This window comes from Micropterus salmoides, unplaced genomic scaffold (assembly GCF_014851395.1).
Source record: "Micropterus salmoides isolate LMB-PRFRI ecotype aquatic unplaced genomic scaffold, ASM1485139v1 Ms_hic_scaffold_16, whole genome shotgun sequence".
Lineage (NCBI taxonomy): Eukaryota > Metazoa > Chordata > Actinopteri > Centrarchiformes > Centrarchidae > Micropterus > Micropterus salmoides.
The window spans coordinates 31467467-31487988 of NW_024040707.1; the positions used below are offsets into that span (position 1 = coordinate 31467467).

General features: G+C 41.6%; 1 protein-coding gene across 2 annotated transcripts in view; it reads left to right on the top strand.

Annotated features, from left to right (window-relative positions):
• Window positions 1-763: 763 nt before the first annotated feature.
• The window catches only part of plch2a (phospholipase C, eta 2a), a 238378-nt gene continuing 218619 nt past the window's right edge, over window positions 764-20522 (top strand). Inside the window, exon 1 of one of the 2 annotated variants that reach the window (XM_038723426.1) lies at window positions 764-941. The gene's annotated coding sequence lies outside the window, so the exon portion shown is untranslated. Of the gene's footprint in view, window positions 942-20374; window positions 20396-20522 lie in introns of those variants that run through there. The other variant, XM_038723427.1, reaches the window with a different exon arrangement.

The window sequence follows — 20522 nt, forward strand, 5'->3', positions numbered from 1 at the left end:
TTTTAAGTGTAGATTAGTAGTAGTATTAGTAAAATCTGTGAGCAGAGATTTCTGTGCTGACTTTCTTGCACATACACTGATAGATGACCGGTGATGTGGAACTCATCACTGTATTTTTTATCAACATGTGGGATGGGCTTCTCTTCTTGTGGGTGTGCGAGAAACACGCTCTATTGTTAATCTACAAAATGCTTCTTTTACAACTTCCTCCATATATATCATCCTTAATTTTCACTATACAAATACAAGTGGATTAGAGCCTCCTCCACTGAGTTGGGTAGGACTGCTTACGGAATTAAAAAAATTATGGAGGATCGATATGATTTTATGTGTACATGTTAACATGTTTACACAAGGGACAGCCTAAAAAGACACCCAGGTCTGTTTTCACCCGTTAAAAAAAGATAAAATAATCTCTGTGACATAATATCGGCCGATATATTGTCCTGAACTGTTTTCATTCAGTTAACTGCAGTGTTGCAGTGACGGCCACAAACACAGCAGCTACTGTACAGGTTGCTACAAGGCCCCGTTCTACCTGTGCGAGGGGATTAAGTACATTCATTCATTCAGCTCTGCTGGGATCTGCCTGGAAAGTTGCAGAACCAGTTTCTTTGTCTCCTCCGCGCTGCTCTTTGAGCCATCTGGGTGTAACTATAACCGCTACGTATCTCATTATAAACCTACTCCTGTCCTTTTACAGCCAGCCTTTTCTCAGCACTTGTATCCACCCTTGGACAGTCTGTCCCTCCATCCTGCACACCAGGAAGCTGAACTTTGCTCTCAGTGAGGGGAGGAGCTGGGCTTTTCCCTTACCTCCTGCCTTTAACTTAGGAGCTGCCTATAACTTGATAAAGAAGGAAGGTGGATGTTGTGTGAAGCACTTTGCTGCTTGGACTAAAACACTACGAGCACACGGGGAAAGTCTGGGATTTGGACAGGTAAGACACAAACCTGACTGTCTGCATGTTGTTTGACATTGAAACTGTAGTGGTTGTTGGCTGAGCTGGTTTGAAGGCATCAGCCTGTATAAGATTTGGAAGGCTGATAACGCTTCGTGACCACAGCTGCTGGACTTTATTTTAACTTGTTTTAAATTGGACCTTTTGTTGTCCTCGTTCAGACTCCTCAGAACATCCCCCTTAAGTTAATCCTGGTTAGACAAGAGAAAGGTAGTTATCACAACAGTAACAGAAATCATGGCTTCCAATACACACCTGCTGTGTCTTTGCTGAATATCTCTATTCCACGTAGACATAAATATATTAAAAACCGATATTATATACGGCTATTTTTGTACAAATATATAATACTACTTTTAGTAAGGAGCTACTTTCTACTGATAATTTGACGATAGTGAACATTATTATTGTATTGTTAGTTTGAAACTTAATGTTTTCACATATGAATACCATTTATATAAACATGTGAAATAAAACCATATGTATGATGTGGTAACTCATACGAATAGATGTACGTGTATACTGTATAATCTGAATTTATCACAAAGGAAATTGTGTTTCACATGTGAAATTATTTTTTTCACATAGCTATATATTCACAATTGTAGTGATCTTGTTTTTTAAACAGGTCAGTATCAATATTGTTTATTGTTGCTTACATTAGTAACAATGTCACCTGTGTTAGTGAAGGTGAACTGAATACACAAGTTCAACATAACAGGAGCTGCAGAGTGTGTGTGGGAGGCACGTTGTTTGTAAAGGGACATCCTTAAAGAAAACACACACACACACACACACACAGAGCAGTGGAAGGAAGCAGGGTAAACTGAGGCGACACTTGCTGAGGAAACACAGCAAGTTGTGTCCTTAATAACCTCAGACAACATCTGTTTCAGCTGTGAAGTCAGACACACGTCATGTCTGAGATTCACGCTGAAACACACAAACTCACATAGACACGTTCCTCCAGGAGTCCTTGATGGACTGCAGGTCTCTTTCTCTTTAAAGGGGTATTATGTAGTTTCCAACGGCCGCTAGCGGTGCGGTTTTAAGATTGCTACCAGGCGTGTGCTTGTATGAACTCATGAGCGAGCATAATCCGAAACACAGCCACTTTCCTACAGAAATCCTGCAATAATAGCAGGAACACCAGCATGCTGGCTGTGGCTTTTCACACAGACATGTTCAAGCTCTCTTATTTCAGCGTTCCCGTCTCAGAGGCAGATCAACACCGGCTCTGTAACGTTACTTCATTCAGCGCAGCGAGCCGCATATCGGCACAATCCTCCTGGAAAAAAGGCAGATTGACAGCGGCTATAGACAGACAGGGAGACAGCTTCACACAATATACTGGAAACTCAGGTAAACCCCTGCTGCAACGTTACAGTAATAGTTTTATCAGCTGCAGGCTGAACTAATCCATGCTTGTTACATGATCACGGTACATTTACTGCATTTAGCTGACGTGCTACAGCGTTAGCTCGCCTGCTGCTTTCAGTAACTATCTTTACTCTCTGTGTATCTTTCACCAGAGGTTCAGCAATGTCAGCAATACATTTGTATTGGATGATAACGAAACGGGTAGTGAGCTGGACTGAATATTATAATGAGATTGTGTCACACTTTATAATAATAAGACCGCAGTAAGTAACTTTTCTGTAGTGTGAGTGCATGGCTCTTCCTCTGGGTTGTTGCCACTGTGAATTTGCAGTATCGTATATTATGTGGGTCATGTTAGTTACAGCGACAGAGAGTTACATTTATTCATTTTGAGCTTTTATCCAATCCACAATGGTGGATGTCTCACAGTGGGAATCGAACCCAGGTCTCCCCCCCTGAGTTAGAGAAGCTGTGTACCTGAGTATTGGTAAAACCACAATAAACCTAAACTGTGCGTTACGAGGCAAACAGCAGCAGGTTTGTAGCGTTAGCTGGCTGCTCCTGGCTGCATCACTATAGGCTAACGTTAGTAAACAAATCGCTCCACATTTGCTTTTTTATCATTAAATAGTAACATACTAGTAACATGGATCGCGTTAGTTGGTGAAGTAATGTGGAAAGCGATATAACTTTGCACCTGATAACATTAGCAACTGCTCGGCGTTAGCCGGCGAGCTAACATGACTTTCTCTGTGTTCCTCTGGCTAAACAACAAACAACAAAAGATAAAATAATTGCTTCTGTGATAAGATTCCAGACTAGTAAAATATTGTCTCTGATTATTATAAACCTCTGTGCAGTTTGTTGGTGTGTAAGATGCCTACAGCCTTATGGATCAGGACTTCCTGGATCGCATTTCATGTCTCACCTGTACCTGAAGCAGCACACCAACACAGCGCACCGGCATATGCATAAAACATAAAGTTAACCTAAAGTTGGCAGCTCAGAAAACACTAGTATGAATTTTGTGTGATGGTTGTGGAAGGCACAGATAAATTGTGTATTTTTGTCATTAAGTTTGGTGGAATTTCAAATTCAGTTTTCACTCAGTGGTCCCCTCAGCAGTAAGCGCTCCATGTGCAGCGCTTTAATGCTGAAAGCCTCAGGATATTTCAAAGTACATTTGAAACTCTTGTTCTGATGGTGGAACTTTCTGTAACATCCATCACAGCCACTTCATGATTGGCATGATTGGCTCTTCTCACAACTACCTCTGACAGTTTAAACATGAAGAAGTGAATGCATCACCACACCTTCGCAGAGAGACCTTCTGCAAGTTTATTCATCTTCCATCCTTTCTGATGGCTAGCTTTTGCCCCGCCTTTGAAGGATGGCTGTTTGGAACAGTCACAAACACTTAAGACGTTGTCGGATCACACATTGTAGTTAATTTGAAGCATACTGACACCTTTAAATATTTCTAGTTAGGGATGTGCGGATCGATACTGCAGGATTGATACTACAATACTATATATTGATTCCTTTAAAAAAAATAAAAAATAAAAAAATTAACACGAAACGTGAAACCTGTGTGACATGAGGACATAGATAAAACCTTTTCAAAAAAATATTTTTTTATTTTATAATTATTTATTTTATTCTTTTATTTCAACTGTCAAAACCAAGTAAAATAACCACATCAGAATCACATCCACACAGACAAAGCATTAAGACAAAATGAAAAGCAGCGGCAAGCAGACGTGCACTGTCGCAAATGTCTGCACATAACTTGTGAGAGAAAGGTACCTTAGCATGGTGTCGCTACTTTTACTTTTACATTCGCGTGTCCCAGGTGAGATATCCAGAGTTATTAAAGTTGTTGAGGTGCATGTCAGCTTGACACATTTATGTTTCATCTGCTGTGGATAATTTCCTCACCTGCAGTACCTGGGGGCGGGAAAGTCATACATCACCTGGTACAGACAGTACATGTACTCTTTCAAGGTAAATAGTATGTAGCCCTTGGCTTAGTCCCACCACGTTCTCCACACAGACTGCCTAAAGTCAGAGAACAACTGTTGTACCAAAACAAATAGGCCTGCTTCAGACAAAACACCACAGGTTAATCTAAGGTTCACAAAAAGAATAATTTATCTGGTTATTAAAGCAACATTTTACAGATTTTACATGACAAAAAATCTGTTGAGATGATGTCACCCAATACAGCAGTGAGGCTACCTGTTTTTTTGTGTGGTGTTCCTACAGAGTGTTATTCACCACTGTCGTCAATAAGAACAGCTATACATGTGCAGTTGTTATTATTACATAACTTACTAAAGCTAACAAATCGCTAACAACCAAACATCAAGCAAGTTGCACTAGTCAGCAATATTACTGACTAGTCCAATAGGAATAATGGCCAGCTCGCCGTCTGTCCTGCAGCTTTTTATGTCACGAAGCTCTCGTCAGTGTTAGGCAGTCTCTCGCTCAGTCTTTCTGTTTTTCTCTTCATCGCTTCCTTGTCAGTGTCCTCTTCGGTCTCTTCTTGCCAAACATCAAGCAACAGCAACAACACAAGACACAGCAAGCAGCTAATAAGTTATTACTGACTAGTCCAACAGAAGGCCAGCTCTCCGTCTGTCCTGCATCCTTTCAGCCAGTCCCATATTTACTCTTGTCTGGTCTCTTGCTCGGTCACTCTCTCTTTTCCACTACCTTGCTTCCTCCTTGTGTTCTTCGGTCTCTTCAGCCTCTGCCATGATATCCACACAGAGAATAACGAGCTACGTTCTTCCATTACATACTCTTCTTGTTCTTATAGCTTGCTGAAGAGTCGTGTTGGTACCGTAAAGCATTATTCCGTGGTTGTGATTAAACTTAATAGGAGCTGCAGCAAGCCCGGAAACGCAATGACAAAGACGGCATTCACCCTGTTACAGGTCACTGTACCATCAAAATGATTTTAAATTTTATTAAAGATAATAAAATTTAAAGCTGTTTTAAGATAAAAAATACTACATAATAGTTTCTGGAAAACAGTGGAGCTCCATGTTTCAGAGGATAAAGAGACATCAGGCTGTGAGACACACAGGACTTGATAGAGGATACATTCACTGCGGTTTGAGTCTGCCGGCTAGAAAAATGCATATTTTTCAAAGAGGATTCTTTAGAAACTGGGGCAGCACAGTGGTGCAGTGGTTAGCACTGTCTGAAGGTTGTTGGTTGCCCCGGCCTTTCTGTGTGGAGTTTGCATGTTCTCCCCATGTCTGCTTGGGTTGTCTCCGGGTGCTCTGGCTTCCTCCCACCGTCCAAAGACAATGCAGACTAGGTTAATTGGTAACTCTAAATTGTCCTTATGTGCGCATGTGAGTGTGAGTGGTTGTTTGTCTATATGTGGACCTGTGATTGACTGCACAGATGGACTGGCAACCTGTCCAGGGTGTACCCCGCCTTTCGCCCGATGTCAGCTGGGATTGGTTCCAGGATAGATGGATTCATTAGAAACTGTGTTTCAGTTCTAATACCTTCTCTGACTCTGTGTGAGACCTTATGCCTTTCGGTTCATCAAAAAGTGACATTTAATTTGCATTTTTCAAAGCGGAATAAATCACAGCTCACTGCCCTATATCATTCCCATGAATATCAAATAGTAGGTGATTTCTTTTGAGTTAAAAATAACTTTTTATAATGAATTTCTACAAAATATCTGAATAATTATTCAACTCTACTGAGTATGTAAGGGTTCACACATTAAAGCTTTTCTGAAGATCTAGAAGTTTTATAAATTACATTTGTATGAGCTGACTGAAATAATCAAATAGAAAATAAAACTGTGTAACGTAATCTTTAGCAGGATTTTTCTAATACAGCCATGTCTTATTATTTTAAACCCCTATTTAATATTTTCACTTAATATTATCACTTATGTATGTAAAGCTACCAAATAGTTTTTGGAAAGTCTGTAAGGACACTTCAGCTGTGATACAGATGTAAATTCTGCTGATGTAGGTGTTCCAAGAGACACAGTTGTCACCATCCTGCGCATCTTTAAAACTGCTGGAACAACACTCCTGGGCAACATTTCTCCAAAGGGGAATCAGACGCACAGCATCAGTGATGTGCGGATCAATCCTAAAGTATCGATATTTCTGATACCTACGTTTCTTGCTCTAGGATCAATACTCATATAAAAGGATCGATATCTAAACTCAGTCATTTGGAGTGAGTGTGTGTTTTATCATAAGTATCTCACTGTCACCAGGATGGTCTAATTATACTCAGTTGATAGGAACTACTTTTCCTTCCGCCTGTCAAAGTCATGCTTGCGCTACGGCTCTGTGACGGAGCTTCTTTGAAGTGAGCCGCTGCAGCCCTTTACATTTCCCGCAATTGAATACTGACTCTGGCTGATAATGTTGCTCTGTGTGATGTGTGTGCAAAGACAGTGAAATACTTTGGCAACACTGCAAACTTCGCTAAACATCTGAGATTAAGTCTGTCACAATAATATGATGTTATGAAGCGGCAGTTCTGAGCAGTGTATTTTTATTATAATTAAAGAATATGACTGATGTCTTGTCATTATGCGGCTATTATTTTGACTTGGTAAGGCAACAGCCTACTCCATATTTGTCTCATAAATACAGAAACAGGAGGTGAGAGGTCACATTAAACTAGAAATAAAATATGTAAAAAGTATTGGTATCGGCAATACCAGCCTGGGTATTACTTGGTATTGGATCGGATAGGAATTAAGTGGTATCGCAAATCACTACACAGCATGTGGAATAACATTTACCAAAGTAAAATGCAGACGGACAAAACAAATACCTCGTTGGCTGCATGCTATGAAGAAAGGGAAGTCTTTAAGTCTTCAAAGGTAAACTTAAAACCGCTCACATCAAGGTCTGCTTTAGACAGCATGAAATTTTTCACCGGAACACATACATGTCCATGCTATGTTGTTGCCCGCTGGTGTTGAGCAACAATACAACTCACACGAGAGCAGCCCAACGAAACTTGTAAGTTACTTCAAAATAAAAGCTTAAATAACAAATGTTACTTAAATAGAAAAAAGGGAAGTATACAAATTACAAATATGTAATTGCAACAATTACATATTTGACAGATATTTACAGATGTTGACCGCCATCAACCTATATACTCATTATCATATAAATAACTTGATATTCTGACAGCTCATTGGCAAACTCACAAGTGTCAGTTTGTGTGCGCTGTGTGGTGGCACCACATTACAATAGAAATTTATCACAGTTAAAGCACTGAGCAGTGGGAATAACAATTAATGTGTCTGAAGTGTGTAATTACTGATGCAGCCCACCGACAAGAAAGGGACAGCAGGTTCAGACATGTTTACATTCCGAGACCATACGTAGTGATCTTTCTTTGAATATGTCATGAATAGAAAAACATGAACCTATGCTCCGAAACACAAACTCCAATTTCCCCAGTGTCTCTGCCAGATTGGAACACACTTTCTGACCTTTTCAGAGTTGCAGTTTAGTCCTTTTTATCTACCAAATAATATCCTATTTTTCTCGTTGTGCATATGGTTGCGAGTCACCATGACCTTTTATTAGATACCTTGTCCACATGCCGGCTGATGTGGACGGTCTGGTTGACCATATAGAAAGGAAACCATATCTGACATTGAAATGAGCCGTGAGATAACCTGCCTTTTGAGTGTCAAATGTCTTTCGGTGGAGTGAAACCTCGGGTCTCTCTGTTTTTTGCCAATTTTCAATTTAGTTTTAGTCTTAAAATGCAATTATTATGCATTTAAAACATTGTCTTCTTTATCGTTGCAGTTGTTGACAGTGGTTACAGATGTTGCATTAGCTTGCCATCTATCCATCGTCAACCGCTTATCCCTATCCCAGCTGACATTGGGCGAAAGGTGGGGTACACCCTGGACAGGTCGCCAGTCCATCGCAGTGCATTAGCTTGCCTTTTAACAAAATGTTTTCGTGGGTTGCCTTTGCTGTTTTGTTGTTGCTTGTTGTCTAATTTTCAGTTGTACTGTAAATAAATTGAGCCCATCCTTTAGCTAAGATTACTGGCAGAGCCACAGGCCGACTGAAAATCCAAGATGCTGCTTATTGTTGCAATAGGTCAGACAAACAAAACAGCTTCTGAAGAAGAGGTAAACATTTTGTCTGGTTTTTATTTTGGATAAAGGTCATCATGAAATACATTTTATTTCATTGACAAACAGTACATCAAACACTGTGTGCTCCATACTTCTTTCTTCCTGAAAAACATACTTGTGACAGTTCTGTGTTAATCATTGTCTGACGGGATTCTTAAGTGTGGATGTTAATGAGCCTAAACTGACAAAATCATGCTGCCCTTTCTCTGGGCCTCTAGGGGATCCAAAGCCCTAACATACCCAGAGTCATTTGTCTTCACATGTTCACCCTTTTCATTGTTGCATCAATGATATTCAGTGAATCTATTTAAAATTAGAACATGCTTCTTCTGACAAAGATTTTTAGAAGCAGCACCGTGCTGAATGAGCTGAGAGATCTGTACAAATCCTACTACAATCCGGCCTAAATATATACATAGGTTTTTCCTGTGTGTTTTTTAGACAACTCTTCATTCTCACTTATTAAAGTGGTAATATGCTCATTTCATAATAGTCTTAATGTGGCTTTTACAGTTGGGCAATTTAGGCCCATGACTGCACCAAAGTAAAGTCTTCACTTTAAGGGATTTTGGGTGAGTCTACAGCCACGCAAGCAGCTCTGTGAGGATGTCTGTTGGCAGAGTGATGCTTTAAGCTAAATACTGATGCTCAGCAGGTGATATTTACTATGTTCACCATCTCATTTTAGTGTTTGTATGATGATAGCAGATGCTATTGTGGCCAGGCTGGTGGTGGTGCTAAGAGGGGAATCACCACCACCAGAATCTAACTATCCAACAACACTACCTGGGGACTTCCACCCCAGCTCTACTTTGACTAAACTTTTATACAAAGGCTACACAGGTTTATTGAAGTAAGACAGAGACGTGGCTCCAAAAGAATAACTTATTTATTGATAATCGGTAACTGGAAGTGCCTGAAAAGGGGATGGTGAACACTACAAATAAATCAAATTACAATGGAATAGGAAAGTTTATTACAAATTTGGCAAACAAGTTATTTTATTTTTAACAAAACACACTCCCAGTTATTACTGATTATTAAGCCAAACAAAAAAGCAGAGTGGGCCAGGGCCAGCTGTGAGGAGGCAGTCTAACTAAGGGTGTGCTCCAGGGGTGCACCAACATACCCACCGCATGTGCTCACTGCAATCGATAGTCACTGCAAATCGTGTCACTACCAAATCGTGCCCCAGGGCCGTTAACACTACAATCAGTGAAAGAACCCACACTAGTGTGCCTAGCCTCCACCAAAAGCCGACCACTAGCACCACTGAAAAGAACAAAACAACAAGTTAAATAAAACACAATGGACCAGTTGGTTATATCTAAAATACAAGCATAGTACAGACAGGGAAAAAGCAAAGAGGCAGCCATGATACTACAGCTGCTTTAAATAAGCTCAGCTAATGAGGGGGTTTGATCTGGGTGGAGCTAATTTGATGCTCCAGAGGTGCGTCCAAGAGCAAGGCTAAAAACCTATAAGCCTGCATAGAAAACACACTATCATTTTCTAATTCACAGTAAACACAGTACAGCTGAGGCTGATGGGAACATCATCAGTTCTGCAGGTATTGGTCATAAACCAAAGTGTTGGACATATGTTGACCTGATGATGGGGCTAGATGGAAAGTCACTCAACGACTGGCTGACGAGCTGAATGGTTTTTACTGTAGGTTTGAGAAGCCCACAGTGACACCTCTCCTCTGAACACCATCTTCAAACAATCACCTTCCCCCACTGCCACGCTGTCACCCTCCCTCTCTGAACCCTCACCTGCACTCATGATCTGCGAAGAGGAGGTGGGCCAGCTCTTCCAAAGGCAGAATATCAGGAAGGTTCCTGGCCCAGACGGTGTGTCTCCATCCTGCCTGAAAATCTGTGCAGACCAGCTGGCCCCCATCTTCACACAGATCTTCAACAGATCACTGGAGCAGTGTGAAGTTCCCTCCTGCTTCAAACGCTCCACAATCATCCCAGTCCCCAAAAAACCCACCATCTCTGGATTAATGACTACAGACCTGTCACCCTGACATCTGTAGTCATGAAGTCCTTTAAAAGATGGTGTTGGCCCTGAAGGACATTACAGGCCCTTTGCTGGACCCCCTGTAGTTTGCCTACAGGGCTAACAGGTCAGTGGATGATGCAGTTAAGTTGCAACAACTTGACATTCCAGGGACATATGCAAGTTTCTGTTCATGGATTTCAGCTCGGCATTCAACACCATCATCCCGAACATCCTCAGCACCAAACTCACCCAGCTCACTGTGCCAGCCTCCACCTGTCAGTGGATCACAACTGCTCTTCTCCCTCTACACCAACGACTGCACCTCAGGAGACCCATCTGTCAAACTCCTGAAGTTCGCTGACGACACAACGGTCATCGGCCTCATCCGAGGCGGTGATGAGTCGGCCTACAGACGGAAGGCTGATCAGCTGGCTCTCTGGTGCGGCCAGAACAACCTAGAGCTTAACACGCTCAAAACTGTGGAGATGACTGTGGATTTCAGGAGGAGCTACCCCAGTCTTCCCCCCATCACCATACTCAACAGCCCTGTGTCTGCTGTGGAATCCTTCAGGTTTCTGGGTTCCACTATATCCCAGAAATAGATATATATGTAAGAAATGGACGTTTTCATTGTGACGTCACCCGTTGGTTTGTGGACTGCTGTTTTGAAGCCTTGAGTTTGGCCGATAGGGCAAGTTTTTGCAACCAGGAAGTGCCGGGAAGTGACTATATTTGGACGAGACGGCGGAGCGTGTATGGAGCTAGCTAGCTAGCTTGCTTAGCTAGGTGCATCTAATTAACTGTCATTTTAACAGGGCTGACAATTTTGTCTATCAAACAACAGTATTAAAACTAAATGTACTCACCAGAGAAAGTGAACAGCTAACTCCTAATAAGCTTTTTCAATGGCGCTGGTTAAATTTACACAGTGCCGTGGGTACGAGTCGACTCTAGCCTGATTAACAGGTTGCCATGGTAATGACTTGTCAATCATAGATAATCCCGCCCTGAAACATACTCTGCTTTATGGTCTATTTTAAAATAAATGAACATCATGTTGTATTGAAGAAGACATTGAGATAAACTCATCATCAAAGTGTTTACTGAGGTAATTATTCAAGTGAGAAGTAGGGTCATTTTACCATTATTTCTAATGGAGCCGGACTTCTTTTTGCAACCAGAAGAGTCGCTCCCTGCTGGCTGTTCAATAGAATGCAGGTTTCATGGACTTCCGCATTGGAGTCACGTCTCAGACGCTTGATCCCAGGACCCAAAGTGGGAGCCCAACACTCCATCATTTAGAAGGCCAAGCAGAAGATGTACTTCCTGTGCCAGCTCAGGAAGCTCAACCTGCCTAAAGAGCTGCTGATCCACTTTTCCACAGCTATCATCCAGTCTGTCCTCAGCACGACCATCACTGTCTAATTTGGATCTGCCACCAAAAAGGACAGGGACAGACTACAACGGACAGTCAGGACTGCAGAAAAGATCATCAGTGCCAACCTGCCCTCCATTCAGGACTTATACTTCCTTGGACTGATTTCTGCCTCACAGTGTCAGGAACAATTCCTGTGCAATGACACAGTAACCTGTCTCTTATCAGCCACCTGTTGAAATGTTACCACTTATTATTTATTCATCAGTTTCTCTTTCACTCTGCTCATTGCACTATTGTCTCAATCTGTCCATATTGTTTTTGTTTATAGTGTATATGTATATATATATATATATATATATATATATATATATATATATGTGTTCTCTATACTGTAGCCTGTGTGTGATTTTATTATATAATTGTATTATTATTGTATTGTAAGTAAGCACATTGTGGCAATGTACAATCCTGAGTCAAATTCCTCGTATGTGTACACATACCTGGCAAATAAAGCTGATTCTGATATTTGAAGTGGTGGACAGACCGACAAACGTTACCATCCTCAGAACTGGTAGCATGGCAAAGAAATACTAACAACACTGCAATGGTGAATGGAGACATTGTTTGATAGTGGCATATTACATTCTCTCGTGCACAGTACATGAAACCTTATAATACCCACTAGAATAGAGTTCACAGAAGTTACCTGGATGTTTGGCCTCCCTCTTATTGACATCTGTGTACTGTCGAGGTTTGTCTCACATGATATTTGAAGCTGCATCCGATCTGCTGGGCCTTTCGGTGATATGTCCACTGTCTTTCTTTGTCTGTCTTTGTTGGTTGTCTCTTGTCTCAGTAAGGAAGTAGAAAACCCCTTGTTTGGCTTCATGACAGCAGCGTTGGCGCTCATTCTGAAATACTCTGACTTATTGTCATGTTTTTCCTCATTCTATTTCATCTTAGCTGGATCAAGTACAATAACTGTGTGTGTGTGTGACTCTTTCACTTTCCTGCAGTGAACACACCACATGCACTCTCTGACATGCTGCTGGCCAACTGGATCACCCAACCTTGGCAGCTATGAACGTGAGTGTGGTTTGATGGGAAAAGCCGGTTCTCTATCCCTTTTATGGAGGCTTGTATTTCAGTAAGGTGTTGGTTTTCAGCTGCTTTCAGCTGAGCCACGAGGGATTTAACAGCATCCAAACACAGAACCTTATCTGGGATAAAGACCTGATAGAATGAAACAATACAACCGCCCGGGAACGTGTGTTGGCGCTGTGTGTGGGTGTATGAGCATTTATTCCGCTGGGTGTAAAAGAAGAAACTGAAAATATCAGCAACATCTTAGAAAACAAATCATTGTCCTTAGATTAAACAAACATGGACATTTAGGCCTGACAATGGTGCTAGAGGAGAGGTCAGAAGGTCACCAAACATTTTAGGATTTATCATCTGTGGACCATGAATATACACAGCTCATGTTAATCCAACCACTAAATTTGAATATGTTGTACATATACAATTTTTCTTGTGGACAGTGCAGGTGGAAAGCTCATGTGGTGTCTATATTGGAAAAGATTTAACCTCTGGGGGGCATGTATGTGCTCAGTCAATTCATCTGCCCATTAGATTCTGATATTGGACTGTTTATATATGACCTCCTGGGGCAGCTATAGAAAATATAACAGGGTCCCTATTCAGATACATTGTCAAAAATCCAAAGTAAGTTTAATTTAAATCCAGCCATTTGTTTGTGGATGTGTAGCACAGGAAAAGGCCATCAAAAATCATTAGCAATAGTCCCCTGAGGGCTAAATTTCAGGGTAGTTGGTTTTCTTGCACTGAACTGTGTGGACTTAGTGATACCACCATTCTTCTGTCCCACTGCTAGCAGAGCAGACATGATACCATAGTAGCCATAGCCTGTATAAAAGAAGTGGAGATGTAACTGTTATGGTGGATGTGGGTTGAGCAGGTTGGAGGACCCAAACGCAGGACGCAAAGCAGAGGAGGTACGGTTCAAAAGGTGATTTATTTAACAAACAAAAAGCGAGCACACTTACATACTGAGTCCATAAAAAGCCAAATGAGAATGAAACCAAAAACCAACACAGGTAATCCAAAACACCAAGAGCAGAAAATAGCAAGACGAGACTGAGAGACTGAAGCCACAACTGGCAGGGAGCAACACCAACAATGACCAGACGAAGCGTGAGTAACACAGGTGACAGACATGAGGCTTACGAGACACGGGCAGGCAGAGAGAGAGCAGGGGAAAACAGAGAGACTGACATGCAGACGGATACTGGGGTAACAGACACAACACAGGTTACTGAACACTAAACACAGGCCATATCATAAGAAGTAACAGATCAGAAATAAACAAACTAACTCAGACACGAGCAGACTAAACTAGAATAATGCAGACAAGGAACCTGAAGTAAATACCAAAACATGAACCAAGGCACAGGACTGGGAACAAAGACAAAGAACTAAAACGCAGGAACAAGAGCTAAGATAAGAGACAAGACATGAACTACTAAGGACAAGGAACGAGAGAAACAGACAAATAGAAGGACACATGAAACAATGGCAAAAACTCAAACTCACAGGGAAAAAAAACTACAACTCATAACAGTAACCGCCATGACGCTCCCGCTGGAGTGTGGACTTCCGTTTTGAAGACTCCAGTTTGGCATTTTAGGTTGCCATGGTAGCAACTTGTCAATCATAAGGTAGCTGCGCCCTAAGCCTCTCCTACTTTCTGGTATTTTCCTCTAAATGGGACCATAATTTACTAAATGAACATCATGCTGTGTTGAAGAAGACATGAAACTAGCGAATGAGACCATAAACTCATTAGGAAAGTGTTTACTGAGGTAATAAATCAGCTGAGAAGTAGCCTAATTTTCTTCACACTTCTTTCTGCAGCCAGTGGAGTCGCCCCCTGCAGGCTGTTAGAGAGAATGCAGGTTTATGAATCTTCAGCACTGGCTTCACTTTCAGGCCTGTGTAACTCTCTGGTTTCATAGGCAGTTTTTCATATGATTTACATTAATGTGACAAAGCATCTTCATTTGTCAACTAGCTAATTAGCCAAAAACAGGTATTCCCATCTGATGATCTGTCTTTAAACTTAAAAATTTATTTTTCTGCGTGCTCGTCTTTATTCTTCGGCCTCAACCGGTTTGAGGGTCTTACATACCATCTCTTACATACGTTCTCAAGTAAATATGTAGATACTATATATGCTGTAGCAGAAAGTCAATTGTGACACAGCCTTAGTTTCATATTATAAAATGTATCTATACTATATTGATGGTTGGTGAATAGTCTTATCCTGGATAGTAAGAACTTCATGTCTCACTGGAAAAACACTCAACACTTGTTATTTTGTTGACCCCAATGATGATCTTTTGGCATTTCATTAGATCATTAAGTGTCCTGTCTTACTTTCAGCTGCATGTATGTCACCTGTCATGCACTGATTGCACACTTTCATGAAACCTCTTGAAATGATGTGCACTGAATGGATCCCATTGTGTTGCGTGCAGGGAGCTGTCAGGGGGGAATGTGGAAGAAAGAGCCTCTGTGTTGGCCCTACTGCAGCTCCTGACAGAGATACTTTGTGTGCAAAATCCCAAAAACAAATCAGTCAGTTTACTTGCCTCTTTAGCTTTAGCACACACACATACTCATCAGTATCTCTGGTAACATGTATCAGCTCTTAAATTAAGTAATAATAGCTCCTGAAAATCCCTTGTATATATGCGCGTGTCTGTACATATTTCCCTCCCACACTTACAGGCAGCTTAGGAAAGCAGCCAGTTCTACCGAGGACAGAGTTTGTAACAAGCTAGTCACAACATGACACCCGGCAACCGCAAGTTGAAACACACTCTGCTAAAGTAGACTCGCCCTCATAACCATAACACATCATTCAGTCATTGCGGCCGTGTAGGTTGTAGTCATGAGACTTGTGCTCTGGCACTTCAACAGCGGTCCCTGTGATGTGACTGATGTCATGCCTGCCTTTTATCCGTGGGCCGTACATTGCACACACACACACACACACACACACACACACACACACACACACACACACACACACACACACACACACAAACACACAAACACATTCTCAATGCTTAATGTGAAAGCTTTCGTTCTCTCAGTCAGCTCAGTCAGGCTTGCTGTTGTGAAACGCAGGTTAAGTGCATGACCGTGCTGGAGCTTGTCTCTATTACTACAACAAAAAGGGTGTTAACCTACAGTTTAATGAACTCCTTTGTTACGTTTTACAGTCATTGCTCCTCATGATAGCGTTGCTCCACACGTGGAGCTACATGTGAGAAGTCTTCCACTAAACTAAACTACTAAATGATGAAAAAACTCACATTAAATATTCAAAATCCCCCTAATAAGTTCAACTTAGTTTCATTTGACACCTAAAATATCAGTACTACTATCAGTCAGATCGATACAGTTTAGCCACTGTTTTAGAAACCTTCCATGCAAACATTTTATTGTCATCTTCTGACAAGAAAAGATGCAATTATGGGATCTTGAATGCACTTCTTAAACTGCACTAATCTGTAGTTCACCTCAGCTCTACAGAGCATTTTAACGTCTTTCAGCTCGTCGTTTGGGTTTTTCTGTTTGTTTTTCAGTCTGTGAGTGCAGCAAGCAGCTGTTTTCAGTTAAAAAAATCAGACAGACTCAATCAGAGAACAGCTGTTGAACATAGTGGAGCATTTAGCAGCTAAAGAGCCAGATATTTCCCTCAGGAGCTGGTGGAGACCAAACACAGAGTTAACAGAGAGAGAATACTGGACCCACCTTCATTTCAATTGGCACCTGTACAGAGCTGAATTCCAGGATGTGTCCACCTGTGTTAAACTTGACCTGCAAATTGTTACGGTCGGCCACTAAAAACAGCAGCTACCAGACCACATAGACTGTTATCACTTTGATCTATACTTTTTTATTTTGTTTTTTTAGGTCAAAGTGCAGGGCAATCTTTTGGGATGGGAGGACCTTGTGACCCTACCTTGGGCGCATGCTTGTTGTTATTTTACAAGCATTTCATAAAGTGATTAACGGAGAAGTAGCAGCAGAATAAAAACAAACAGCAAAGAGAAATGTTTAAAGGGTAACTTCAGTATCTTTCAACCTGGACGTTCAGCCTGGATGTTTAGTGTTGGGACAACATTTTTTAAAATTAGTCCAGTACTGAGCTAACATTCTTCAGTCAGAAGCAATGTAATCTTTGCGGACAATTGCGCCCCACCATAGTACATCCACTAAAGTGCTTATTTTTGCCACTGACAACATTATGAAGACGATCCCTACAGATATAAACCTTTTCAAGGGTTCTTTGGATATAGTGTAACAATTCTCTGGTCTGTTCAGTCTCACTGTCCTTGGGTGCCTTTCAGATTTGGTCCCTTTTTTCTATTCATGCACATTTGGTTCCAGTAGGTTTTCCAGTAGTGTGTTTTAAATTTTGAAGACCAATACCTTGTAATGTCCTGATCCTCCATGAGATACATCAGAATTACAGCAAGTGATGGGTGGGTCGGGACCATACACACACATAATAGATTCTATTGAAACAGAAAACTGAAAGTCATTCATACAAAGAATGCCCCATAGTGTTTTGGTCCTGAATCTTAGTTTAAATTAGTATTTTGTGTGGCTGTTTGACCAGGTTAGGATTTAGGCTTTTGTTATTGCAGAGATTAAGAGGCCGAGAGTCTTGGTGAAGGAATGGTTTATTGTATAACTATAACTGATTATGAATACTAATAATAATAATGGAACTGTTGACACATGAGAGCGACAGTGCTGATAATAGCTCCTGATCAATCATATGATCAGAAGAACTCAATCAATATAGCAGCCCTCTGGTGGACTGTAATCCCTTTAGCTATGTTCTGACAGGCTCCAAACATTCCTGTCATGCACAACGTCCTCTGAGTTTCATGCTCACAAACAGTGCCACACCGTATTGACACGCAGCAGTAAAAATGTCCACTTGAGATTGCTTCTTTGATAATGTCGGATGAATGTGATGATTGTGATGTCCTTGCTGCAAGCAAAGCAGTGCGGCTTGTGCAGGAAATGTCACCACATGTTCATGTAAGGACAAGTCAGCGTTCCCCGCTTCTTATGCCGTTTTTCCATTACCAGTACCAGCTCGCCTCGCTCCGTTTTCCATTGCAGATAGTACCCAGAGATTGCACCCCTCAATCTAGCTGGTCATCATAGCGACACCACACACAACTGCCGCGACGTAATATTCAATGCGACACACATACGAGGAACGCACACACAGCTGTCTCTTGATTTAAGTTAAAACGTTTCAACATTACTCAGAATGTAAAGACAGATAAGATGGAGGTGATATGAAAAAAGTACCTGGAAGCAGGTACTAGTACAACTTTTACACAATGGAAAACCAAAAGAAGGCGAGTAGAGTCGAGGCGAGTCAAGCTGGTACTTGCAGTGGAAAAGGGGCTTTACTGTCTCTCTCTCCCTGTATGTCCGCTTCGGTGACTTTCTCCCTCAGTAGTTGGCTAGGCTGTATAAAGTCACCGAAAAAAGAGAACTTGTCTGCTGGACTTTTCCTCCGGTGATTCCCTTCACAGCAGCAGCTGAGCTGCATGTTGAGGAGGCGTGTTGACGACATAGCCTATCAAAACAAAACCAACGTGGTAGCTAAGGAATAACATTTGACTGGTGTGTTCACTGTCGCTTTACCTGGGCCGCTCTTGCAAAATGTGTCACGACTTGTAACGTAATCACCCTGTTTCTCTGAGAAATGCTACAGTGTGTCCCCTAATCTGGGCGGCCCGCCGAAGTAAAGTGTATGTGTGGGAAACACTGAATGAACAGTGCTTTTCTTTTTACAAGCCAGGTCTTTAACAGTGTCGACCAGCACTGTGTCTCCCTCCGTCTTGTCAGAGACTTTGTGAGTAGACGGCTGTGTACAGACACAGAGGGAGGGGCGGGGCTGCGCGTTAAGGCAGAGAGAGGAGCAAACGCTGGCAGGACTTTATGGAAACATATTAATTAACTAAACATCAAACTACATCAGTATAAACGGTATAGTCTAATTTCATATCTCTTGAAATTATATCCCTAATAGTAGTACCTTTACTGTCTGTACCTCTGTGTGGATATTGTGTAGGCTGCCTCCCTCACCTCTCTCTCTCCTTCCATCCCTCTCTCTCTTTCTCTCTGATCCTCTCTTGCCCTTTCTCTCTCTCTCTCTCTCACCCCCAACCGGTCGAGGTTTCACAAGTTTTTCCTTGCCTCTGTCGCCTAGTGCTTGCTCTTGGTGGGAATTGTTGGGTTTCTGTAAATATCATCACAGAGTACGGTCTAGACCTGCTCTTTTATGAAAAGTGCTCTGAGATAACTGTTGTGATTTGACGCTATATAAAGAAAATTGAATTGAACTGAACTGAAAATGTGAGAACAGAGACAAACAAAGGGGTTAGATGGGTTTAAATATGAAAGTGCAGGTGATTGGATTATGGAGGCACAGGTGGATGAAATGAGTGAGCACAGGTGGTTGGATTAGTGAGTGAGAGAGAGAGGCATGATCTTGTTTCTGAACCTCAGTTAGAGGTGCAGACAGACCCTTCTCCTCTTCTTATTCTTCTTCTTTTCCTGTGACCATGATCATATTAAAAAAGTAACTAATATTGATTATAGCTTTATCTTAACAACACCAGTCAGTCAGTCTTGGGATTGGCTAGTCATTGAAATAATGCAGTTACTGCCAAACTGACCATGGGCTGGTCTTTATAATGACTACTGAGCATAAAACAAAAAGAAATTCATTCTCTAGAGAAACAGCCATGTCTTCAGTGTTTGCAGCTGATTCATTAGTCAGTGGCAGCAGGTTGTGTTAACAGAATGAAGTGGAGACTGAACTTCCTGTGTATTTTCACTGCAACATCCTCCCACTAATAAAGCCAACAAGAAAGTTTACCTTAATTTAACACTATTACAAAATCCTTGTGCAAGAAATGAATCATTTGGCACGAAATACTTCTGACGGCATGCTGGCAATGAAATCACCACTTTACATTCCAGCTATAGTCAAACAAACAAGCCCCAACACACACACACACACACACACACTCCTGTGTCCAGGTGGAGTGTGTATATGTGTGTTTGATGGTAACAGTAACATGCCCAGGCCTGCAGCTCAGCCAATCTGACCGCCAACCTTTCAGAAACAGTTCTCAACACGTTCAGCCAGCCCACCACATCTAGCTTACCTGGCCTGACTCCTCACCACACACACACACACACACACATACACACACATTGTTCAGTCCTCAGCAGGGCGGTGGATCACACACATAGCATTAAAGCTTTCAACTTTAAAAGCTGATTTAAAGGAGCCTTTCAAGCTGAGAGGTTCAGCTAATCTTTATGTGGGCGGGTTCCTGTGAGTGATGTGTGGAGGAAGGCGGCAAGGTAGGTAAACAAAGGAAGTTTAGGTAGGAGAGGTGAAGCGAGTCTGAGGTGTGGTGTAACAGGCCGGCAGCTGAAGTTTGGTCTCAAGCTTATATGTCTTTTTCTTCGCATTTAAAACCTGTTATTA